At 42.6% G+C, this 25,139-nt stretch overlaps 1 long non-coding RNA gene across 2 annotated transcripts in view; it reads left to right on the top strand.

Moving 5' to 3' along the window:
• The window catches only part of LOC125894780 (uncharacterized), a 56,677-nt gene extending 39,672 nt beyond the window's left edge, over positions 1 to 17,005 (top strand). For both annotated transcript variants that reach the window (XR_007450111.1, XR_007450110.1), the window contains exon 3: positions 16,788 to 17,005. This is a non-coding gene — a long non-coding RNA (uncharacterized LOC125894780). The remainder of the gene's footprint in view (positions 1 to 16,787) is intronic.
• The last annotated feature ends 8,134 nt before the right edge of the window (positions 17,006 to 25,139 follow it).

The following is a 25,139-nucleotide window of genomic DNA, read 5'->3' as shown; positions in this document are numbered from 1 at the left end:
AAGCTAAACACACAGTGACAGAGATATACCAACAACAGACAAAGCACTGGTTGTGATTGTGGTTCCCCAGGAAAGCTGGTTGTATACTGATAAACCCACATGAAGGTAAGTGTGCTACAAACTTTTCTGCCACACTGAAATGGTGGTTCAGTGTAACTCAAACGCATAGGTGAAGTGAAATAGTTCTCAGCCATGTTCTGCAGACTCCCTGTTCAATTCCCCACCTGTTGTAATGTTATGTTCAGTCATGTAGAACTTTTCTCTCACCCGTTGCATGCCAGACCCCCCACATTGTAAATCGGCGCAAAGGGAAAAAAGATTCAGCTCTTTCAGAGTGCGACCATGAAGGCAGAGGAAATCACTCTAAACGGTCTTAATTCTGCCATTAGATGAGAGGGAGCGCTGAGGGGATTGGCTGGCCCTATGCTCCATATTCACAGAAGCAGGATGAGGCTGGGAAGCCTGCTGAGAAAATGGTGTCGTAATCAGGAGCCGGCAGTTCTGCCTGATCAGGTACACTAGCCCCTCTTCTCCTTTCCTCAGACCCCTCCTCCTCCTCCTCCTCCTCCTCTGCCTCCCCTCCTCCCCCCTCTCATTTCTCTTCCATTCCCCTGCCCCGTAAGGAGATCCTAATAAGAGTTTGGACGTACTGAGCTCCTCTTATGTGAGGACCTGGCAGGAGGGAACAGAGATGAGGCCTGAGGTGGGGGTTGAAGCTGGAGGTATGGAGTTGTGGTGGTGGGATGGTGGTGGGGGGTTCGTTTTTTTGTTCCCACATTTGATTATTCAGGTTGGCTGAACTAAATTCTAAACCCATAAAATTCGTATCCCCTCTGGGGGACCATTTGCATATATTTCAGTAACCCCCTCCCTCACATCCCAATTCCCCTTTTTTTTCTCAGAAAGTGAAAGAGAGGGCGAAGCAACCAGGCCTGTCTAGGCTTTAAGATGTCACCGTGGTGTGAAATATGGGCGAACAAGCAGGGTCTTTGAAACTCAAACTAACCCCCCACCAGCCTCTGAGCTGCTGCCACACACACATATACAGACCCAGTCATCCTCTTGCCCTCCACTTGTTGCTATCCTTAAACAGGAATTACATTTCTGGTGTGCGGTTACATGCTCCACAACTTTATTCTCAACTTTCTGCACCTGAGGTTCTTTCAGGTGACACATGATCACGATGGTCTGTAGTGTTTGTTGAGAGTCATATCTGCGCAGATTAAAAAGGAAGCTGCTCTTGTTACAGTTGAGTGTGTCTCTGTGTTTTTATGTTTGGGCACACGGGAGTTTATGACTTTCAGATATGTGGAATCATCTGTCAGTTGTGTATGTGCAGCTATTTACAAAATAGCATAAGCCATGACATGTCAATTGGTGCCATTATATCAGCAGGGCAAAACTGCTGGAGGCCAGGAAGAGCTCCAAATATTTGATAAACATGTCAAAGCAGTAAAGCCTGGACTTGTAATTATGCCAATTTTACTCTTACCGTCGTCGATGCAGGGGATTAATTTTCAGACAAAAAATGTTCTGAAGCCAGGTCTTAAAATTCCGTTTAGGATGTGAGCCCGGCAGCATAAAGACGAGGGGAACACACATGTAGCCGGGCACACAGACCCTGAGAGGCAAGCTGGATGAAGGCAGGGCTCCACATCGCCAGTCAGCCATGAGAGACACCTGTTCGTTTGTTTGCTCTAGCGAAACTCGAGGTTTTGTTTCTCACCGTGCCAACCAACCAGGCCCGCTGGCACTAGTTTTACTGCCCATCTGTATGGATGGGTGAAGTTAGACGATGGTCTTTGAAAAAAAGGGGAGGAGGCGGGGGTGGGGGGGTTGATACTTGATGGCATTTTGGTCACATGGGGTGAGTTGCTGTCATCCTTTAACCCTCCCCCCTGGACCCCTTTCCCTCCCCCTCCCGTGCCCACTCCCTGGTGCACAGGCAGAATGCAGTGTCAGGAGGGTGAGCACTGAGCGCCCATTGTGTGTGCTAACCAAAGCGGAATGCCCGGGTGACAAAAGGGGGAGGAGTGGGCTCAGGGCACACAAAGCCAGGGGGAGGAGAGGGGTGGAGGAGGAGGAGGGGAGGGAAGGAGAGGGGGGCAATCTGCTGGGGGCTAAATAGACCCACTCAGCCCCCAAAAACTCTAGGCACCCTAAAAATCTCCTCTCACCTCCCCCCCGCTGCCTTCTCACCCGCACCAGGCCTCCCTGCCTCGGCTCTGGGGTGTACAGTACGCAGGCGGCTGGAAGTTGCCCGTTTGTTCCCAGCAGCGTGAAAGACGAGAGCCTATGACAACTGAACCCTTAAACTATTAAGTGTTGGTTTTGGTGTTGTGAGTCATGGCCCTGAGGTCTAAAACAAGGATGTATTTGCCAACAGTAACCATGGTTTCCAATCTGTGTCATCAGTCAGAGATGTCCTGTAAGCCCTGTGTATCACTGTCAGATGTTTACAAAACAGACGGGGAATTCTGCGTGCTCAACATGAAACGCTTCCTTGGAAATTTTCAGGAACAAACATTCCTGAAAATACAGGAACTGCTGATTGGCATTTTTCACCGCACACCTACTGCTATGTGAATGACTTCTATCACTACACAGCCTATGACTTAGGATCCGTGTTTGTGTGTGCATGGGGGGGCACATGTGCATGTACTCACCTGCCTGTTCTAGAAGCTGAGAGCAATCTAGCCTGTGTAGCATCGCATGTCAAAGCCAGCCTCTCAACTCCCACACAGGACCTGGGGCAACAGTGCGGCCACTTTAAAACGCATGAGACAAACCCTGAATTAACTCTTTCTTAATACCAATATATCTCCTGCAGATGCAAGTAGCAGCAGATCCACTTTTAACAGGCACCTTACCGCTGCAGGACTCTGGTACTTTTTAATGGGCGTTTAATCTGTAAAATCTGTTTATTGGCCTTTAAATCTTTGTTCAAAGTGATGAGCATAAGTCTGGAATCAATGACCGAACACTGAACAATTAATTACAGGATATTATAGCACTTGCATCATTGGCATCAACCTGGCCATGATTAGCGGCATTGTAGTAGGGGAAGGTGGGGCTAATTACCCAACAAATAAAAAATTTGCGTAATAAATCGGTCGACAACTGAACTTTGTATAAAAAGTAGTGGGATCTCTATGAGGCCCCTCCCACCTTTCAAAGGCACAATATGGTTTAGTCTGCCCTGCACTAGAATTCATCTCTAAATGCATGCAGAGCTGAGTGAGTGACTGCTTAAGGCTCATTTTTACTACCTTTACATTTATAAATAAATACATTCATTTCAAACGTGATGAACGCCTTCATTTCAAATGTCCATGTCTTCTTTCATCTCCTAAGGTTGTATTTAGCTCGAACCACGCTACACTGGCCCCGTGATCTCTGATAGTACTACTCTGTCTTGTCCGTATCCGTTAGCTTTTAGAAAACACAAGCACAAATACATACGACATGAACGCAGAGCACGGACAGAAGTCTCCATCCATGTCCAAATATGTATCTAACGTTGAGCATAAATGAGCTATTATGCTGCTGGAGCACCAACATACAGAAATCAGGGTTCCAAAAAAGACAGGGCACCCAGTAGCTCAGTAAATAGGGTGAGTGTGCCATGTTCAAAGGCTGTGTCCTTGCCGTAGCGGCCGTGGGTTTGATTCCAGCCCGCAGCCTTGTTGCATGTCATCCATTCTCTCTCCCCATTTCACGCTTCAAAAACTGACTCGTCACTGACGGCAAAAAAGCCCCAAAAAATAATCTTTAAGTAATAAAAAAATATGTATTAAAAGAAGAGAGGGAAAGAGAGAAAGGAAAGGGAAAGAAAGCAAGCTGACTTTGTAAAAAAATTCATAAGGTGTGTGAGAGAGACATGGATTGAGAGAGGAAGGACAGGGGGGCCCAAAGAGACTGCGCGTGCATAGGGCCCAAAATTTGATGTTACGCCCTTGGACAAGATGTTTAGGAAATCAATGAAGTAATAAAAATTTTGGCAAGACTCCACCAATAAATGTTATTACTTTGATATTCCTAAAATTCTTTTCAGGACTATTTAATGAAACTATTTATTTATTTTATTATAAATGTACTTATTTTATTATTTCTTGGTCTCTCTCTTTATGTATCATATGGATCACTGTAAATTATTATGTTTATCTGTTCTGTACACACGACATCTGTTGCACATCTGTCTGTCCTGGGAGAGGGATCCCTCCTCAGTTGCTCCTCCTGAGGTTTCTACCAATTTGTTTCCAAATGGCAAATTGAAAGTTGTGATGTTGGGCTTTATGAATAAAACTGAATTGAATTGAATATTATTATTTACTTATATTGCCCAGGTCTCCATTTCCTGGCTAATGGGATTAATTATCATCCTTTTTAAACTGACACTGATGGCAGGGTTTGGGGTAACAGAAGTGGCCTGTCAGATTAGTTATATTTGTTGACCTGCTTTTGTTTTATGTAACTGTGACAATCAAATCAAATTATTCCTCAAAGATCTTGGGTGATGTCACTCATAGATAACATTAAATCAATTTGCTGATGCACCAGCAGTGTGTGGATGTTGCCAGTGCCAGTGAAGCCACAGAGCCACTTTTGGAAGAGACCTTTTCGTCCCTTGTGGTCCTTCCTCTTTCCCCAAAATGATGACCGGGCAGATCAAAGGGGATGCTCTAAAGAAAACTCTTAATGGTGACCTCCCCCTCCTCCCTGCTTCTTTCTCCCACTCCCCTCATATGCCCACTTAACATCTGAACTCCCTCCTTCTTTCATTCATGCAAACTCAGCCTTTCCCATCGTATTTACATATGCCGCTGCAGGGCAAAGGTAGTTTCCCGTTTTATCTGTGCTGAGTTCATAGGAAGTAGCTTGCTGAGTTGTTTTGGTTTATGTGTTGTTAGTGAAACACAGAGGGTCAAATGCAAGCCTCGGGGGCGTGTGTAGGTCACAGAGTAAACCTGGCAGGGTCGATCCCAGCACCTTTGTGACTAACACAAAGTGTGAGTGTTTTAGGTAGTTGTATGTGTGAGCGCGCCTGCACGTGTGCTCATGCATGTATGCACATCAGTGCATGAATGTCAGGTGAGTTTGTGCTGTCTGTGCTGGTGCAGTCACAGCCTCTTCATCAGTGCTGACCCAGGCAGCCATCATTGTTCTCAGGCTGTAAATCACCCTGCTGCAATCAGGACCCTGATCTAGGCTTCTCTGAGCCCTCTCCACTCCCGATGATTCCCCTCCTGATTGGCCTAACTGGACTCCTGTCTGTGGCGGCAGATTAGCATGGATTGTTTTTTACTCTGTAGCATACAGATTGAGCCATGTTAGCATTCACACCTCCACACAGTGGCCGAGGGCTCTGTAGAGGCTCTGAAACGCAGAAGAAAACCAGACTTGTAGCTTTGAAAACTTTTAGAAGAAAAACAGGTGGTGGACAAAAAAAAAAACAGGGACAGCTGACACAATAATACATTTCTATGACATAACCTCGAGTGCTTTGTGATGCTGCATTTTTGTCAATACTGTATCAGATTTAACAAAGTAAATTTTTAGGCATTATTTTATGTTGCTGTTGTGTCAAAATGCATTAAAAGGGAGCATGGGGAGGTATCTTCATGAGCCATTTTTTGGCATCTAACCTCTCCTGCACAATGTTTTAACTTTTAATTTCTTTTTCCTGTATTTTCTATATATGTATTTGCAAATAAACTAAACTAAACCACCTCAATTAAGAATTCCCACGTTAATTCCATGGTGTAGGAAAATTCAATCAATATTTATGTACTGTACTGTACTGTAATAGTCTGTCTCTCTCAAAGCCAACAAACCAAAGGAGTAAAGCCCTATTCACATGGGACTAGTATTACCCCAGGACCTCCGGTAATTTGTAATAATTGCCGAGATCATCTGTGATCTTAATTCCATGCGGTACTGGCCATTATTTGTCGAGTAAAAATTCCACTGCAAATAACCTACCCTATTTCCCTATTCAAACACAGAGATCGTGTGATGTTACTAGTCCTGTGTGAATCTGTATCTTGGTCATATGGGGCTGTATTGATGTTTGCTGTTTCCTCCGTGCCTCATTTCTCCCTGTTGAGAATTATGGAGGCAGTTATAAAAGTAAGTTTTGACAGCATTTAGACCCATTCACAGAAAAAGCTCAGATCAATCAGAAGAGTGAAATCTCGATTGTTGCAAGATGTATGATGTGTGAAAGTTCTGTTTGTTTAAGCCACATTTAAAAGAAAACAGGAGGAGCCTGATTTTGTTGACCCACAGAATGTGTGTCTTCTTTTTGATACCCAGATGAGCTTTATTCTGTTGTAGTGTTCTCAGTTGTGACAAAGAAAATGTACCCATGTACTCATAACATCACCCTGGGTGCTCTCAGTGTTGTCTAAAACATTTATCCCAATTTATTGTTCGTGGAGCAGCTCCAGACTTGATACCATCTGACATCACAAATTTGAGTTTTAGGAATCTAGATGTTGGATTTGGGATAGAGTTGTCCGTGTTTCCTAATATTACTTAGACCATAGAAATAACATGTATGAATAGTTCTTTTTTAAAGGTATTTCCCTTCATTTGTCCACACCTGGTATGTGTACAGGTTAACACTCAAATGTCACATCTACTCACATCCTTGACCTCATGTCAATTTAATAGGATGCGTTACAGCTGTTGGACACTGCTGTCTTCACTGATGGGATTTTTTTTACACAGTTTCTTACTGGTATTTAGTTTGCAGTTACAGTGGTTCAGTTTCATCAGGATAACCTATTCAGTATGCAAATCACTTCCAGAGAGTCCTGGCAACATATACAAGTACTTATCAGGTGAGACAGAAGCTCCTTCTACACTGCCTGTTCAAGGCAGGAATATCAGGCTGTTATGCCACCTCGCTATGCTGTATATGAAGTACAGTCGCCGAATGGGGGGACAGAGTGGTCTCGCCTTTAATCTGCCACAGGAAGTAGTGACAGCGCCGAAACGGTGTCTGTGTACACAGGACAGCCGGCAGGACAGGTGTGACATTTTGACGACATGTTATGCGTGCAACGCATCATGGGAGATTTAAAAGGTAGCTGTTAGCAGTTAGCAGCTAACTCAAAGAAGAAGAACAGCAGGTTGGGAAAACGATGATATTCGGGTGCTCTTTACCCTCTTAGCATAGAATAAGATCAGCCACCATATAACAAAGATGTTAAATAATTGTAATTGTCATGTTTTGCCATTGTTGTAGTTTATAAAGTGCTGCTGACGCGTATGTTTCATGTCACACTAGAGGCTGATGCTGTAGTGTTACATGTTACAACCATCACATCTCTTTTGATTCCGCGATGCAGGGATGCAGTCTATAATCACACACTGGAGCGGAATGATGCTGCCTTCGTTTGGCAAAGTAGGAATATATCCTTTTTCCACCAACATTAGCGGGTGTACACAGGTTTTTTAAAAATGGGAAAATGAGCTAAAAATATGCTTAAGACTCCATTGCCAGTAGACTAGAGCCGTGTTTTACTGGTGTGTTACATTTGATGTCACAGACATGTTGGAGAACGGGTCAGTAAACAGTAGAAAAAAGTTTGGAGGCCATTGAAAATGTTACGGTGATTACTTTCTTCTATATATCTTTTAGTTTTTCAGTTTCTCTTCCAAACTCGATACAAAGTAACTTGGACTGACCAGTTAAGGGGCTAAAATTAACATGTTCACCTTGGTGTTGTGCTTCCATCTCTGCCAATCAGAGCAGGAGCTTATAAATACCCACGACTACTGCAGAATCATTCGACCTTGGTGTGAATACCGATTGTGATCTTTCCCATTACCTACAAAACCCAGTTGTTTGTGAGTTTTTCGTGTAGTGGGAAAGAGGCTATAAAGAAGGAACTTAATAGAGGCCCCATACCGCGATCTCTGTATGAAAAGGGCTTGTATATACCTGCAAGATTTCCTATCTACGGCTGCCCATGAAGTTCTACCGCCTGGGGTCATTTGTTCTCCCAGTGGGGGACCATTTGCCTTAGCACCTTGTCAACAGTAGTCAGGGAGTGACCGGTGGATAGGAAGGCCCATTGACTCCCATGGAGAAAGACTTGCTTATCTATCAGTATCCATGCTGCAGCATTTATGGGAATGACAACAATCTGTGGTGTGATGTCATGTGCAGTTTGGAAGACAGAGATGATAGTTACAGTCAAGATCTGTTATATTTTGATATGAGCACATTAGATAAATGGCACTTTATGAGCTTGTTTACACCTGGTATTAACATGTGTCTTAGGTGATCCGCTTACACGTGGACAGCTCATAATCTGTTGTTAGTTCACACCTGGCTTTAGAATGCGTCTCCAAATGAGTCTCAAGTGACCACTTGTGATCGGATCTGAATTGCCTGGTCAATATGCAGATTAACAAGTAGCTTACATCATTTAATTCTACATAATAATAGTAATAACTTTATTTGTATAGCAACTTTCAAAACAACCGTCACAAAGTGCTTCACACACAAGGACACACAAAGAAAACAGGAAACAATCAAACACAAACTCACAGTCACCAAATAAAAGTGCACATAACGAGCAGATGACACAGGAAACAGATAATTTAGAAAAGTTTAAAATAAAGCCAGATGGTAGAAGTGAGTTTTGAGACGGTTGAAGTCCTTACCGATGCGGTGCACCCTGTGCCGTTGGCCTTTTTTCCGCCAATTCAGCGTGTGGAATCGGCTTCGGAAAATTAAATCACTGTGATTGGCAGTTCAACTCAGCATGTGAGAAGAGGAACAGAAGTGAGGAATATCCGGATAATCTATTGATAATATACGTAGGTTAACATAGGGATAACCAGTTTCAATTATGTCAACTTTGTCTCTGCCATTTTGGCATGGTGAACAGCTCTACATACTACAGGACCCATGAGCCCTAACCGCTGTTGCCATGGAGAAGAGGCCAGTCAGAGGTGCGAATTGAAGAAGTAGTGAATTCAAAATGCTTCATTGTAGCAGTGGTTCATAAAACATAGTACTATAATTGGTTTATTCAACCAGAGTTGGCCAAAGTATAACTGCATCATTTTTAGCTTTCATCCATCAATATTGTTCATTTTAAACATGGTGATTGTAGGTTTCTTGCCAGCATGCACCTTCGTAGTCATAGTAACTTCTCCTAAATTTTTAGGTACAGCAGCTTCTGACTTTTTATGAAACAACCACTCCAACTGTGAGTCATGCAAGTTTGCCCATGGGAAAATTAATTAAATTGATGTTTTTATTGTTTTGGTTATTTTGCTTCTGCAAACCAGGAGCTCTAAAAATACCTTGTCCCTCACTGCAAATCCATAACTGGTTGATTTATGTTGTCGTGGAGACGGTCATTGTGTAGGCCTCATGGAATCCTGATGACATCACAGCGAGTTCAGGCTGTGTGTGTTCAGTGATTACCGGGATAACAGGCCTCAAGTCTGGGTCCTTACAGTGGACGAGAGACTGTGACTAAAAAGTGACGGGGACACAGAGACAGACAAAGAAGAGTAATACATTGCATGCATAATAGCCTGAAGTGAAGTGGAGATATCAGGCACAATTTCATCCAGTTACAAGTGCATATAGAAAAGAAAGTAGCCATGAAGGGTCAAAACTTCAGCACTAATAACTAACAACAACTTCATATTCAGACTGAAGAGGTTTGGTTTGTCGACCCTGATGGAGGCCACATGCATGATATTACAGACAGGTTTAGTGCGAGAGAAACTGAAATGATGTGCTATCTGACGAGATGATACTAGTCAACACAATTACTCTTCAGTGCACACGATACATGTATGTGTACAACAGGACGATATGTTTCTCCTCTTACCTTACCTTACCTTCATCTTTGAGTCTCTTGTGTTTCTTCAAATCTTGTTTTTATCTTAATGGCATTCTGAGGACTTTTTATTTAGTATACTGAGCCTTTGTTAGCGGGATTAGAGCAGAGAGATTACAAGAAATGGAAGTAGAGAGAAATAAGGAACGACATGCAAGAAAGATCTCCAACTGGATACAGAATGAGGATATTGCAGGTCATGGTCAGCACCCTAATCCCTAGGCGACCAGGGGCGCCTCCTGAAGATCTTCTCAACAATAACTTTTTATAACACTTGTCTAAATTGTTTGCAAACTGTGACTAAACACAGTCCTTACAAACTTTATCTTTCTTACTTTATCTCGGTCCATAACTGCAAACAAGGCTAAACAAAGCAGGAGTCTACAGCCATGCTAGCAGCTCTGTGAGGCACTTACTGTGTTCCCCAATCCATTGGACAAACAAAAATTTTGACCTGCTGGTGGACAGTTTATCCTCTGGGGACCATGAATGTCTGTTTAATTTAATTTTGATTTAAGACATTATGTTAAACAAGTTGATTTTTATCGTAAGCAAGTTGAAAGACACCTCTGCACTGCCAATTTTTTTTACATGTTAGGGGCTCAATTTCAGACAGTTGATAATAGAGAGATTTTTAAGAGTGCATGTATTTGTCAGAGTTGAAGTATATTTAATGATGGTGAAACATTACCAATGGAAAGAACTAAAGCAGTATAAATTAGAGGAGCACTTGGAGAGCACAGACCAAGGCCAAATGCCCTAACTCGCCTTGTTAAAGTTGCAATATACAACATTCAGAACATAAAGCACCAAACTCATGTCTTCACTGGCTAGCTAATCGCTGCTACTATGCACTGTACACTTTCTGAATGGGGTGTCTTTGAGGGAGCGGTGCTGATACGGTGGTGTTCATACGGGACAGTATGAGCAGTGTTGTGTGTTAGCTCTGTCAGCACTATTGGCATTGTTAGCACTGTTGGTTTTGTTAGCACTGTTACACCTCCTCCTAACATTCAGGGAGCAAGCAAACTCTGGCAGATGTAGCACAAAAATTGTTCAGAAACTACAAGAGACGACAATATTCATGGGAGCCTATCGAGCAAACAGCTTGCTGTTGCTCTGAAAATATGTTGGAGGTGTTCAACGCTTCACAAAATACAGAGCAATGAGAGCAGTTTTTCGAGCAAGCAACTCATCACTTAGTCAGTTCGCTGATGCATGGAGCAGGTTTAGACTTCTTCACCGGGGAATACAGAAACAATCAAAAGCCCTTTTTAGATAGGAATTGTGCAAATTTGCAGGAAAGCCCAATCAGTCTTTTTTCAGCATTGGCAGTATAAAAACAAAATCGGGGAGCACGGCAAAATACTGCCTGCCTACTTTTGTCTATACAGACTGCACTTTTTTCGGGGCAATGGGGGGGCGTGAGCAAGTAACACAACATGTAGCTCAGCGTGTGATGTAAACAGTGACGTGGGAGGGAAGCCGCGGCTGTCAGTCCTTCTGCGATTCTCTAGTAAGTCGGCCCATCCTTCACCGTCCCCGTCATCTGACAGTTAATGGCCTCTTCATTTGCGAGGGCAAGGAGGGCGCGCAATTCCTTGTCTCCCCAGTTGCTCATCTTTACAGTGTCTGTCAGGTTTGTGTTTTCCCTCTTGGTACTAGCTGCTCATTCCTGCTATCAGCTGTTTCCTGTTTGGCCACCTTGGTCTGTTTAAACTAAAAGGGTTCCGCCAATATGACTACCCTACAAGGCGGAAAATTGGGCACCTCGGATCAACTCGCCAATCCGGTTCTGTGAGTCTAAATGCTCGCAGCTTGCCGGCAAAACAGCCCAACATTCATGGAAAATCTGGCAGTGTAAAAGGGGCTTGATGTTTACTTGCTTGCATCGCGTCCAGTTCGAAAGTTAGAAAGAAGTGTTTGGCTATTGGCACAAAGCCATATGGAACCACGGTGGCAGGTTTGTTGTGAAAGCATAGCCTCCCATATGGCTGACAACTCATTATGAGCCCAGGCCTAGCCAGTTTAAAGTCAATTTCTCACACTTAAATCATGTTTTAAGCTAGCATGAAGGTAGTGGCATCATAAGACAACCAGAGGTGCAATTCAAGGTCGATCACAACAAATTTTCTCTCATATCTTGCCTTAGATCACCATTTAGGGTTTCAGAATAATCACGCGCCATGTTGGCCTTAAAATTCTTCATTCAAATGTAATTCAAGTGGTGAAATTAACCAGAAAGGATGACAACCTGAAGATGGCAGTGATCTTGTGATGTCATGTTGACTTTGGTAATTGCAGAAAGAAAAATAGTTTGTGTATCCACCTCGTGGTTCTGATGCAATCCAAAATGTAATGGATTCTTTCTTGACTTAAGCTATGCCCTTCTACCAAGTTTCATGAAAATCAGGTCGGTAGTTTTTCCACAGTTCTGCTGACAAACAGACAAACGCGCAAACTGAGCTGACTCCATGACCTCCTGGCAGAGGTAACTATGCCACAGATATAATGTGATATTTCAGTATGTCTTCCGTCGGTAGCAGGAAACTAGAGAGGAATTTGCACTCACATGCTCCCTAACTGAACGATGACAGAGGATGCTAAAGACTAACATCTCACTGACTAAGTAATGAATCAGACAAAGATCCTCTGGTGGAATTCGACAGTAGGAGAGAGAGAGAAAGAGAGAGGGAGGAGGGAGGGAAGGAAGGAAATTGCCTCTGGTGTACATATCCTCATGTCTGATAATCCCGCCTCATGTGTCTGAGCGAGACTCTTGACATGGGCGTAATGGTAATTATGGTGATTTACGACTCGTTCCTCCAGTTGCTACCATTATATCACATGAGCTGTATGTTTTTTTTTTTTAAGGAATGGCACTGAGTGGCTCATCATAACTCTGTCTAATAAAAAAAGGCCTCACTTTGATTTGGACCTACTCTACGTTATTTGCCCTCATGGAGCAGTTTCGTGTGTGTCGGTGTTGCTTGTGCTTGCATGATAAAGGCGTGTTTCTCAGGCCTGATCGTGTACTCCAGTGTTTGCCTAATGCTCACATGTGTTGTTGACGTGTTATGCATGTGTTTGCTCATTGAGTGTGTGTATTTACCTTTGCAGGGTGGGGCGAGGGGTCCGAGGGGGTGGGCGGGCGGGGAGGTGGGTAGTAGTGCTTGGACCTCATCTCCCAGGAAGCTCTCTGTACTCCAGAAACCTGAGCTTGAGCCTGTTAAGACAATGAGGGGAACACGTGAGACTCTAGCACATGGTGGCTAGGGTTACCTGCTCGCTCTGAACTTTTGGCCTGGGAGCAAAACCTCCCCACCCTTATGACTCCAGCGCTGCTCCACCTGTCTCACTGCTCTCTGCCCTCCATTTGTGTGGTACCTCCCTTAATGTTCATGCACTTCATTTTGAAATGTGTCAGACAGGTTTGTGTCCTTGGTGCTGCTGCTCCGTACTTCAGTTCCTCCTACAGTTGTGCCCCCTACTCCTGCTCCTTCACTGTGCTACAGGTCACTGTGACTAATGATGTTTTGAGTGAAGCGCTCATCTACAGAATTCCTCTATTTTTGTCTGTTTGTGTGTTTGCTGTCTGCCTCCCCAGACAAAAGCCTGGCTGGGCCCCTGCCATCAGGTCTCCATCCATCCACAGTCCACAGGTGAACTCCTTCCACCAGCCAGGCAAACCTGACTTTCAAGTCTCCCACCCACACCTATTGGACTGCTGTCCTCTCACCTGTGCAAATATGAAAGAGAGAGATGGAGGGGGAGGAGGGAAAAGAGTGAAATGGAAAGATATCCCGGCCTTTGGTTACTGGGTGGGGCGCAGAAAAGAATACTGCGCAGCTGAGCAAACCTTCATACCCATAGGACTTCACTGTACACTTTTCTCTCTCTGTTTTCTCTCTTAATCCATTCTCTCTTTCTGTAACCGGCCCCACAGCGATAGCGGGCTAAGGCGTTCTTTTATGGCCGCTGAATAGAGATTTCCTTTGAGGTTATGGAGTTGATACACTCTCCAGCATCACTTTTGTGCCGTGGTCACAATGTGGAGTGATTTACTGCCTTAGGGGACACATGCTCTCTTTAGAAGTGTTCCCGTGTAGGTGTAGGCATTATCTGGATATTATTCAGGAAATCCTTTTATCTAACGATATCCGCAGCAGAGGTTCGACTTAATTTGGAAATGTAACCTATAATCTTGATCACACTGCGCTAAACGGACTTGATGAGTGAGGAGACCGGCCGGTGATATGGATGGTTTAATAACTGAATCTGTGGCAGCTTAAGTCAGAATAAAAGCTGAGCAGTGTGGACAGTTGGAGGGGAAACTAACTTTAAAAAAAAAAAAAAGCGCACCACACAAACAGATTTTGTACACATTCCTGAGACGCGTGACTGCTGAAATACAATGTGTTCATCAACAGCAATGTGCTTGGCTGCAATGTTAAAGCAAAACAAAGATACCCCACATGCTTTCTCGTTGCTCCTCGGTAAGAGAAATGTGTCGATACGGATCTGAACAGAAACAAGGTAAAATCATAAAAGTGTATCGGGCAGAGGTGGGATGAAGTCTTTGTTTTGCAAGTCACAAATAAGACTCAAGTCTTTGCACTCAAGTCCCAAATCAAGAATGATGAGTCCAAAGTCCTAAACCTTGAGTCATAATGCGGTCTTCATCAAATGTAATGCCACTTCAGCAACAGAGTGATAATATATCAAAGTTATTTACATTCATAAAATTGAATTTATTTGTTAAAAGAAGTTAGTTTTAAAAAAGTATCATATAGCATTATCAACCATTGTGTCTTTCTGTCCCGTCTTCTTGTATTTAACTTATCTCATATTGGAAAAATGCAGAGGTGCGGGCTCGAGCCATGTGACTTGGACTGGAGTCACAGATCTGATGACATTAGACTCAACTTGTCAAAATACAAAAAGACTTGCAACTCGACTTGAACACCAATATCACCAGTGACTCGTTACTTGAACCTTTTGACTTAAAAACAGTTAATACCTTCCCCCAAACCCAAAGATTAAAAAGTTTATGATTTTTAAAGTGTGAAATAAATCAATTAATTTCCCTTCATTTCCTGAATCAAGCCTTAACCTTACAGCATCCAGTCAATGTCAGCGGAGAACCATGAAGAACTAATTTTACGTTAGGGAGCACCAGTTGGAAGAAAAATTATACCACAGGCTGCATGCAAAAGCTATGTGGTGGTCAACAAAATAACTTATTGAAGTATGTAAATCATGCTGGTTGGATATCACAGACGGAGACACAACAACTTCAATCAGCAATTTTTAAAACATTCCTGATTTTTCTAAATGTATTAAATTATTGCTCTGTTGTTAAAATTGCATTACAGTAGGTAAAGAGCCCATTCGGACTTGTCTAGGACTTTCAAACTCAAAGTTTAGCACTTGGGTCATGACTTTGGATCTTCAGTTTTAACTTGGGACTTGAGTGCAAAGACTTAAGACTTAGGGTGCTTTCACACCTGCCCTGTTTGGTTTGTTTTAATTGAACTCAAGTTCATTTGCCCCCTGAGTGTGGTTCATTTGGGCAGGTGTGAACACAACAATCACACTCGGGTGTGCACCAAAACAACCGAGACCTTCTTGAAGAGCTGGCCCGGTTACAAACGAACTCTGGTGCGGTTCGTTTGTGGTAAGAACGTGTTGCGACCTCGATCCGAACCAACTACAGTCACGTGACACGTTGTTGGGGTTAAACATGAGCATGTTACAGTCCTGGAGGATTATTAATGTGCACCTCCTCCCGTACTGCCTTAATATGCACATTCAGCACATCCAATGCATCAAAACATTGTTTTCTAGTTGGAGCCGCGCCTCGTTTTCAAACTGTATGGTTTGTCTAAAATGAACAATGACAGCAATATAGTCCACGATGACCAGCGCTAAAATCAACCTGCGTAGTTGTCCCTCCACTGTGACATTAGAAAGTGTCACATTTATCTTGCAAGTGTACTCTTCTTCAACGTTTTGTTTACTTCCTGGATTTTCCCACATGGAAATTCTGACCAATCAAGAGCAGCTTTCTCACACAAGGCATTTGATCTGGTCTGCTTGTAAATGCTGCTGTGAGAACACGAACCAACTCTAAGCAATTATGCAACTTTATAACAAAATTAGTCCCTGATTCAGACCAAAGCAAGACAACTCTAGGTCTGAAAGCACCCTTACCTGTGACTTGCAAAACAGTGACTTGATCCAACCTCTGGAAAAATGTCTATGACTTTCTCTTCTCAAATTTGTTATCATTTCTGTAAGACTGTTCTTCCTTTAAAGTGATATTACACTGTGTCTTCATGAAAATAAAATGAAAATAAAAATAGTGGGGAAATAAATTGGTTCACAGCACACTTTTTAAACGATGTACCTTTAATCGTTGGGCTTGGGGGAAGGTATCAAGTATTTTCAAGTCAGGGCTCAAGTCCAAGTGAGTCAGTGGTAATAAAGTCCAAGTTGAATTGCAAGTCTTTTTTGATTCTGCCAAGTAGAGTCTAAAGTCATTAAATTTCCGACCTGAGTCCAAGTCATGTGACGAGTCCACATCTCTGGTATGGAGCAGAAACTCACCACCCAGCTAGATGCAAATGATAAGGACATGAGCACAGAGATACATGGGAACTCACTTTAATTATGAGAGTGTAAATAAACCCAAAGCGATGTACTTTTTTGCTGCCTTGCTGTTTGGTGCATTAACGACTGTACCGCACTTTAAAAATAGCCCCACTGTTAAGCTACCTGGACCTATATGTGGTTTGACGGTGCCAGGAGTTTGAAGTGTGGTGAGGTATAAGTGAAGCATATCACGTGAAGACAGGCAGACTCTCACACCTATTTGCTTTCTGCCTCTCTTCTCTCTCCCTCTCTCTGCAGGTTTGGGCCTGAAAGACGTGCCAGACCTGCTGCCAAAGCATCGGCCTCCACCTCACCCTGCAGACATGGCTGAACACACACGCATGCATACACACACAAACACGCACACACACGGCCTTTAAAATCACGCACATCTCGTATATGTGTTCTGAAGCGTTACTTTACTTCCTCATATTTCCATACATCCGCCATGCATATGTATGTGTGTCCTTTTTCCAGCGTGTACACACGCAAACGCACATTCTTTGCATCTCTACGCTCTGTCTATTTTCTGTCTGTGATGACGGAGCCATCACACATGCCTCGTGTCGGACGTAGACACGATCGAGCCACATTCACACGGTGTTCCATCACAAACATAAACACACGCATGCGTTCGGTTTGTCAGTTGTCTCTCAGACATGCCCTATTTTTAAAACTGTACACACACCTACACACATTCTCCCATGCTTGGGACACACCCACTGCAGCCTGTGTCATGCTGTGAGACTGTCCTCGTCTTGGAGAGCACCCTGCACGGTTGTAAGGCAGGGGAAATTAGTCAGGTGAAGTAAATCTTGACACCTGACACTAGTGGTCTCTCCTTAAGGTTGTTTGCATCACCGCCCCCATACTTAATGGTACAGCACCTACTGATTATTGCATGCTCTGAGCTAGTCTGGTAATTGCGCGGTACATACCTGTCCAGGGTGTAAGCCCATCCGCTGAACATGGGGCCCCTCTGTTAGTTGGCTCACGGTATTGTCGTAACTGAGAGAAGGAGCCTCCTATCTGTCATTCACTGTCAGTCATTGTCTGTGATGCGTGTGTCGCGCAGTTTGAAAGGTCAAATCACAGAAAGGTGTGCATGTTCTTATGTTTTTAAGCTGGTGTTCATGAGAATCTCAAATAACCAGCGTCTGTGACCTTACAAGCTCAGGATCACACTGAACAAGAATCACCCCTTCAGAAGTGAAGTCATGATGGTTTTCGACAGTCATTTGGCATGTTCTTAAACCTGAGGTTATGTTCGTGACATCTGAATGAGTCAGACTGTGTGTGTATGTGTTTGGGTGATGGTGATGTTTGTAGTAGTAGTGTCATGAGGCATACAACCACAGAAGCATTGCAAATATCACATCGTATGATTCTTGAGTAGTTATTTTGGGTGCTTTACCAATATTACTTTCCCTCTTATCTATAAATCAGACACATTGATTATCTTTTCGTATTAATCTGCTCCTTTTGCTCATCATACAGTTGCAAACTGCTCTAAAACACCCTCTCCTACTTAATATGTCCTCTTGTAGCTGCGAAAGCATTAGCTTTTTGACTTAAATGTAACCATTACGAACAAATGTCTTCCGACAGACTCTTTGATGGCTTGCTAAGATGCTGAATGTACCGTAATGAGGAGGTGTAGGGAATCATTTATCGTTATTATTCACACAAATATGGAAGAAGGAATACGAGGGATAGGAGTAAATGAAAGCTCACAGAGAGATCAAACCATCTACGAGTGTTTACCAGCTCATTCCTGGGAGAAGAAAACTGGAATGAGGAGTGGCTGCAGAAGTTTGTCACACGAGCTCCGTCTGAGAACGTACTGGATGTACACCCATGTTAGTGTACGTACAGAACATTTAGAGGTTAACAAAGGCAACAGCCCAGTGCCAAAACAACTGCAGGTTCATTTGAGTTGTGTTATGTTGCACTGTATTATTGGCTGCTATGTAATTGACCAGTTTTTTGTTTTTTGAATTCCAGTGCCCTTTGAGTACCCAGACCACATACATGGGCCTAAAGGAACAACACAAGGAAATGTATGTATCCTCATAGCTACCCCCTTTTTATTCTTTATCTGCCCAACACAAGCAAATATAAAGATTTTTTTCCAAGATATTTTATTTAGTTTTCAATTTTGATAATATAACACAAAAAAATCCTACACATGACAGCAGAGATAGAAAAGAGCACAGGACAAGACAAGAGAGACAATCAGAGGGCAGAAGCATTACATAAAGGCAGTCACATTACATGGGAAGCCATTGTATAAAGATCACACAGCCTAAATAAAGATCACAGTTCAATGGGAACACAGCTAATTCAGAGAACCAAAATGCACAGGTGAGAGCTTTAGACATTCACAGGGGTCCTCAAAGGGTGGCAGTCTACAGTGCCATGTCCCCTACTCATTTTTGAAAATTAGAAATATGTAGATTTCTGAATTTTATGCAAACTAATCATGACATTAAATTGGACAATGTGGATTTGTATAAAAGGAAAAGGCAATGATCAGTACACAGAATTAAGGTTTTAAGAATTAAGATCAGGGAAATCTACCCAAATAATGCCGTTATTTTCTAATTTTATGCAGTTTGCATCATGAAAAAGAAAAAAAAGTTTATGTTGGTTTTTAGAAACATTTTTAAGAGAAATTAAATTGTTGCTTTGCTGTGTAACGAGCTAGTTTGTCTGTGTGATGAAGCATTAGTGTTATGTACGGATGTTTGAAGTGACAGGATGATTGTAAAGAGTAAAAATAGCACAGTTACAACTCATATAGGAGTTTTTAAATAGACCACTGACAGACTTACAAATTAAGATCCACTTAAAGCTGCTTTTTCTTTTTAAACATGACTGGTGTTTCCACTATCCCTCCCCCCCTTTTTACAAATCTCCCAGTAGTTGTGAGGTGGTGTTGTGTTGGTTAGGAGGTGGTTGTTGTTGTTATTGATATAGCCACGGGCCTGTGGCCGTTCCTGGGTGACAGTAACAGGAGTTAAAACCTGTAAATCTCCAGGAGACCTCCTTCCTTCCCTCTAATTCCTCATTACCTCACGGCAGGTTGTCTCAGGAGAGATTTAGGAGGCCTGCAGGGCTGCTTCAGTGCAGGAGAGTGTTTGACTGAGTGCGTGTTAACCTCTGTGGCGAGCATGTAGGACCGCGGGGAAGGACTGTGGCCCATGGCTTCGGGCCAGGCATACGACCACGGACCACAGGCAGGTAACACCATGTGGAGTTCCCATCGTTGGTCGTGTGTATAAGTGTGTGTGGTTTCATGCTCCAGGTGTAAAGATGCTGCACTCTGACTAACCTTTCCAGCAACCACAGCCTAAAATAATAATTTAAACAAACCCCAGAGAGGTTCAAACTTCAGATTCAACTGCTGTAATCTCCTCCGGAGTGTCACCTCTCGTCCACCCTGTTAATTTTCCCTAAATGTTTACAGACTAATAAAAGGACTGAGGGTTTGCTCATCCTTTCAGTGAGTGTAACCGAACACCCGGCCCCTGCAAACTCATCTATCTATTTATCTACCTGGCTGTCTGAGTCTTAACCTGTGTCTTTAAACAAACCCATGAAATCAATGTTGGTTCCCTACACTGTTCAAACAAGAACTTTTTTCTGAGTTGCAGCCTGCAGGGGAGCCTCATGTCATCTGTTTACTAGCTCCCACTAGTGGAGACAAGCAGTAATGTCAAAGCCAACCTGGAGGTGAGAAGTGTTCAGCTCGTCTGTGCTCATGCGTTTAATATCTCGTAAAAGAAAGATGCCTTGTTTCATTTTTACAGATTCAAGTTTAACATTTACATCAACCTGATTCGTGGTTTGATTTAAAAAAGGAATTAATAAGTCAAACTAAATTTATTTTAGTGCACACATCACTTCTGATCTTGTATCATGAAACTGACAGCTGTAATGACTTTTCCCTTTCTTCACCAGGCTCTCCTCTGTGTGAATGCATGTTGTTGTGGTGTTGAAGTGAATCATTCAGCGGTTTGTGTGATCCCCTTCTATGGCATTGTGTCTCCAGCGACAGTGTTTACTGATAATTGAGTAATTACCTGTAAAAGATAGCACTCCCGTGGCTCTGTTCAGCTGTAATCTTCCCGGTCTGTCTGCTGCGGATCAGGTTTTAGCTTGGGAAGAAGCTAAATACAACAGTTTAGCACTGCTCTCTGTAAATGTGTGTGTGAGAGTATGTGAGAGTCCATGTATATTCATAAAACCACTCTTATGCCATCACTAAACCAGCATCAGAGACTATGAAATCACAGGAAACAAGAAAGTGTTTAAAACTCATTTGCCAACTCTGACAAGATGATGGTTGGACGTTGGAAAATTGCACAAAATCATACGACAGTAATTTGACATTCCTTTGTGAGTTTCACAATCCTGCAGTGAATAGAAAGTTGTAACAGGCACTTTGTGCGTACACTAGTGGCCTCACCCACAATGGCATTTGAAAGACAAACAGCAGTGCGTGCCGCTGGCCGGAGCTCCACCGCAGTGAAAGTGGTCGTTCTTTTTGAGTTACGGCAGCCAAAGTTCAGCATAATGTCCGTGTCATTACAGTGTAAAGAAAGCTTTGTGAGTCAGCCCTGTCCCTTTCCTGATCTCCTCAGGCTATTCTCTTTCTCTTAAAGATTTTGAACTTGCTCTTCTTTCTCTTTCTCTCTGTCATCCTTCCTTTCTTCTCTGCCATTTCTCTCTCTGTCAAACTTTGTATCTGTCTCTCTGTAGATTCACAGGCTTTTTAGGTCTGTCTGAAAACATGTGTACTCATTCCTGGTGTCCATACAGGCCTTTATCACTTCCTAATCAAGCGAGTGTCCTCCAAAGTTTCAGCCTTTCTTTCCTTTCTGAGATGCAGTAACACGAAGAGATAATGTTGTACTGAAAAGGCTGTAACTTTGGAAGTTCTATATTTCATTTAACTAACTGATAAACTAACAGATAAACTTTTCACTACATGTTCACAATGCAGTCTTTGGATTTTGTCCCATATCACTTTCATTAAAAGCACATTAAAGCAACTCCATCTCCTAGACGATGTGGTTGTAGTGGGACTAATAAGCCAGGGCTCCAGTGGAAAAAAACTTGGAATAAAATGTTTAGTTCAGTTTGCAGTTCTTTATTTCTAAATGATTAGTGCCATAACTGAATTAAATTGAAAGACTGAACTTTGCTCCTGCACTAGCCTAGGGTTCGTCTTTGAACGCAGATAGAGACGAGGATGCTGTTAGAGCACCAACGCACACTCATGTTATTCCTAAAATTGAGAAATTAGAATTCCAGAAAAAGAAAAGAAAGGGAAAGACAGCGACAAAACTGACTTTGTAAATAAAATGTATAAACAAAAAACATCAAAAGCTGCACAAGAGACACATGGATCAAGAGAGGAAGTGAGGGGTAACTGCTTATGTATAGGGCCCAGAATTTGTTACAGTGCTCCTGCTCCTAGAAATCTTGTTTGTATGCTACTAAACTGCTCTCTTGATTACATTGCTGTGGCAACATATCACTGTCTGGATTATGTTTTGTGAAACTGCTTCTGTCAGGTAACCAAACACTACAGTCCTGTATCACAGCATAGGCTTCAGAAGGAGGTGGTTGAGGAGAATGGCGGGCCTGCAAAGCAGAGAATCTTGACGTGTTAGGTTTAGGCAGCAAAAACACCTTGGTTAAAGGAAGGGAAAGATCTTGATTTTGGTCACTAAAAAAGGTAATACAAATAAATTTAAAAATGTGTGCTGTAGTCATGGATGGATTACTGAGAGGGCCTACCAGGCACAGGCACAGGCCCAGGGCCCAAAGTATAAGTTGGCGCCCCTGGTCTTCACTTACAAAATGTCACTCATTAAAATGTGCCGACTAGAAAGAGACTCAAAACTACCACGAGGACACACAAAATGACTACAAATAGATGCAAAACTTCCACAAGGACACACAAAATGACTACAAATACACAAAACTACCACGAGGACACACAAAATGACTACAAATAGATGCAAAACTTCCACAAGGACACACAAAATGACTATTAATAAAAGAAAAACTACTACAAGAGACATAAGGAATTACCACTGAGACACAAAACCATATAAAAAGTTTAACAACAAAGACGGGAAACAACAAAAAAAGAGGCAAAACAGCCACAAAGTCTGTGTGTCTTGCTCCTGTGTAGGAGAGGTGGTGGGGCCTTTTGCATATCCATGCCCAGGGGCCCATTGTCTCTTAATCCGCCCACGGCTGTAGTCAGTATGAGTGGATACTGTATTGTAAGATTGCCTATATTGGTGAAAAAACTACTGAAATACGCTGTTAGTGAACATTTTGCTTACATGTTTAGTATCAAAACTTTCTGTGATGTGCCAGGTACTGTAATCAGCAACATTTCCTCATTATATTAATGGTAATTTGTTTGACACTACGTTTCACCTAAAGACATATTTGCTGTTTTAAATTAGTTGTATATAAATGTAATTCCCGAGCACACAGAGCTGATTAAAGGGACCTTCTCACAGCCAATATCAACAGGAGGAATGATCACAGCAGGCAGAACCTGTTTCAGTGTTCATATAGCCGCCCGACTTACTTGACAGGACATACTTGAAAAATCGTGAGCCTATCCTTTAAGAAAACAGCTGCTGATCACACTTTTTTTCCGTACAGTCACGTAACCTACTTTCTTTTCCTCTATCTATTGTTTTTTTATTTCTTTCTTCTTGTAAACTACCAGCTCCAAACTGGGCCTCAAACCAGAAACGAGTGGTACAGGCTGGAATATTTGGTTACGGATGCATTTCCATTTGATTGTCCTAAAAGGGGACGAGAAGAAGTAAGCGATATGACTTAAGGGGATCATATTAATGTAATGTGCGCACACACACACACACACACACACACACACACACACACACACACACACACACACACACACACACACAGTAATCCCACAGGACTTCCTTCCCATTCCCATTAGAAACCACACCCAGGAGAACAGGTAACAGGAGAACACCTTTCACAGGGTCAGATTGGAAGAGGTGGGGAAAACAGGCAGGGTTTCTCTCTGATTAGTTTCACCTCTTCATATCTCTCTCTTCTTTTCACATTTACGACACTTATTTTATATTTCTGTCACTTAAAAACTATCTCTCCATCTCCTACCAGCCAAGTATCTGATCTATTTTAATACCAGTATTGGCTGATAATTTGAAGTGCCTCATGCATATACCCAAACTGATCGGCCAGTCTTTTTTTTTTTTTTTTCCCCCCCTCCCTGCAGCGTTTGCCTGAGAGTTGGCGCTCTCAAAGGGACAGTAATATGCACTGATGTAATGTGTGAGATAGGGATCTTTTGTGGGGTGTGTTATAAATTGTCACCGTAATGCGAGTGCACAGGGAGCTGGGTTGAGAGGAGGGAGGAGGAGGAGGGAGGGACTGAGCGGAGGGGTGGGTGGATCAAGCAGTGTCACTGGAATCCACAGTGTTGTGAGAGCCCCATACCTTTCAGCTTCATTAAACCAATTTCACGCCGAGGTGAGCTAAGAGAGGAAGCTCTGAATCTCAGCAGCGGCAACAATGGTGCATTGAAGGGATGAGGCGAAAGTAAATTAGGTACCACTTCACAGACGGCAAATTAAAATCTGAAAGTTGGATAGGAAAAGTTGAGGGTAGATGATTATGTCTTTATTGTGCCCTCCCTCCTCAATCTAGAGAAACCCTCCCTTCCTTTTAGCAACCACCTTTGCCCCCCTCCCCACATCCCCACAACCCAATCCTCTAAGAAAAAATAATGATCTATTTCTTGTCTGGTAATTGGTTTCTAAGATGCTCCCACTCAAAGACCTGATCTCAAATACCAAGCTGCTTATGGCCCTCCTTTCAGCCACTTAATTTGCTTGAGCTTATCAGTAAGATTTCATATCCAGGAAAATCATATAAATTAAACATTAATGTAGGGCTTATTTCTGTGCAATCATTGACCTCCCACGGCCATTGAGCTGCTTTATCGGGTTGGGGACTTAGTGTTTGTCACTCAAACTGATGTGAAGGTTTCAACAAACGCTCACACTGTAGGTGAGCACTTGAGAAGTACTTAGTTTAATATCTGTGGATATACGTTGTTATGCAATCTGCGAAAAAGCAAAACACTCCCTGTGTTAATTCTGATTTTTCTTTATCAAATTAAACTTTTAATGTGTGGAACTGAAATAATGAGTTGTCCTACAGTGATTACCAACTGGTCATATTAAACAAAAATGATGAAAAAGAAATTAAAAAAAAAAGAAATAAAATAGCAGCTGCAATTATATTTTATTATTTTAAGTGGTGACAGATTTTTCAGTTGCTTTATCTTTTACTTACTTAAAGGTAAACTTTGCTATTTTTCACCCTGGACCCTATTTTCTCATAATTTGTGTCTAAGTGACTAATGGAGGCAACAGCTTTTAAAATCTGGTCCAGTATTGAGAGACAGCGCTGCAAACGGCAGCCACGAAATGCACTGCAATGTAATCCCTAGGGGCAATTGTGCAACGTCAGTTTACGTCCATGAAAAGTGCTAGTTTTTGTCACTGACAGGCT

This window comes from Epinephelus fuscoguttatus, linkage group LG9 (assembly GCF_011397635.1).
Source record: "Epinephelus fuscoguttatus linkage group LG9, E.fuscoguttatus.final_Chr_v1".
NCBI classification, from domain to species: domain Eukaryota; kingdom Metazoa; phylum Chordata; class Actinopteri; order Perciformes; family Serranidae; genus Epinephelus; species Epinephelus fuscoguttatus.
Note: the sequence above shows the minus strand (reverse complement) of the source record. Positions and strands in the feature narration are given on the sequence as shown.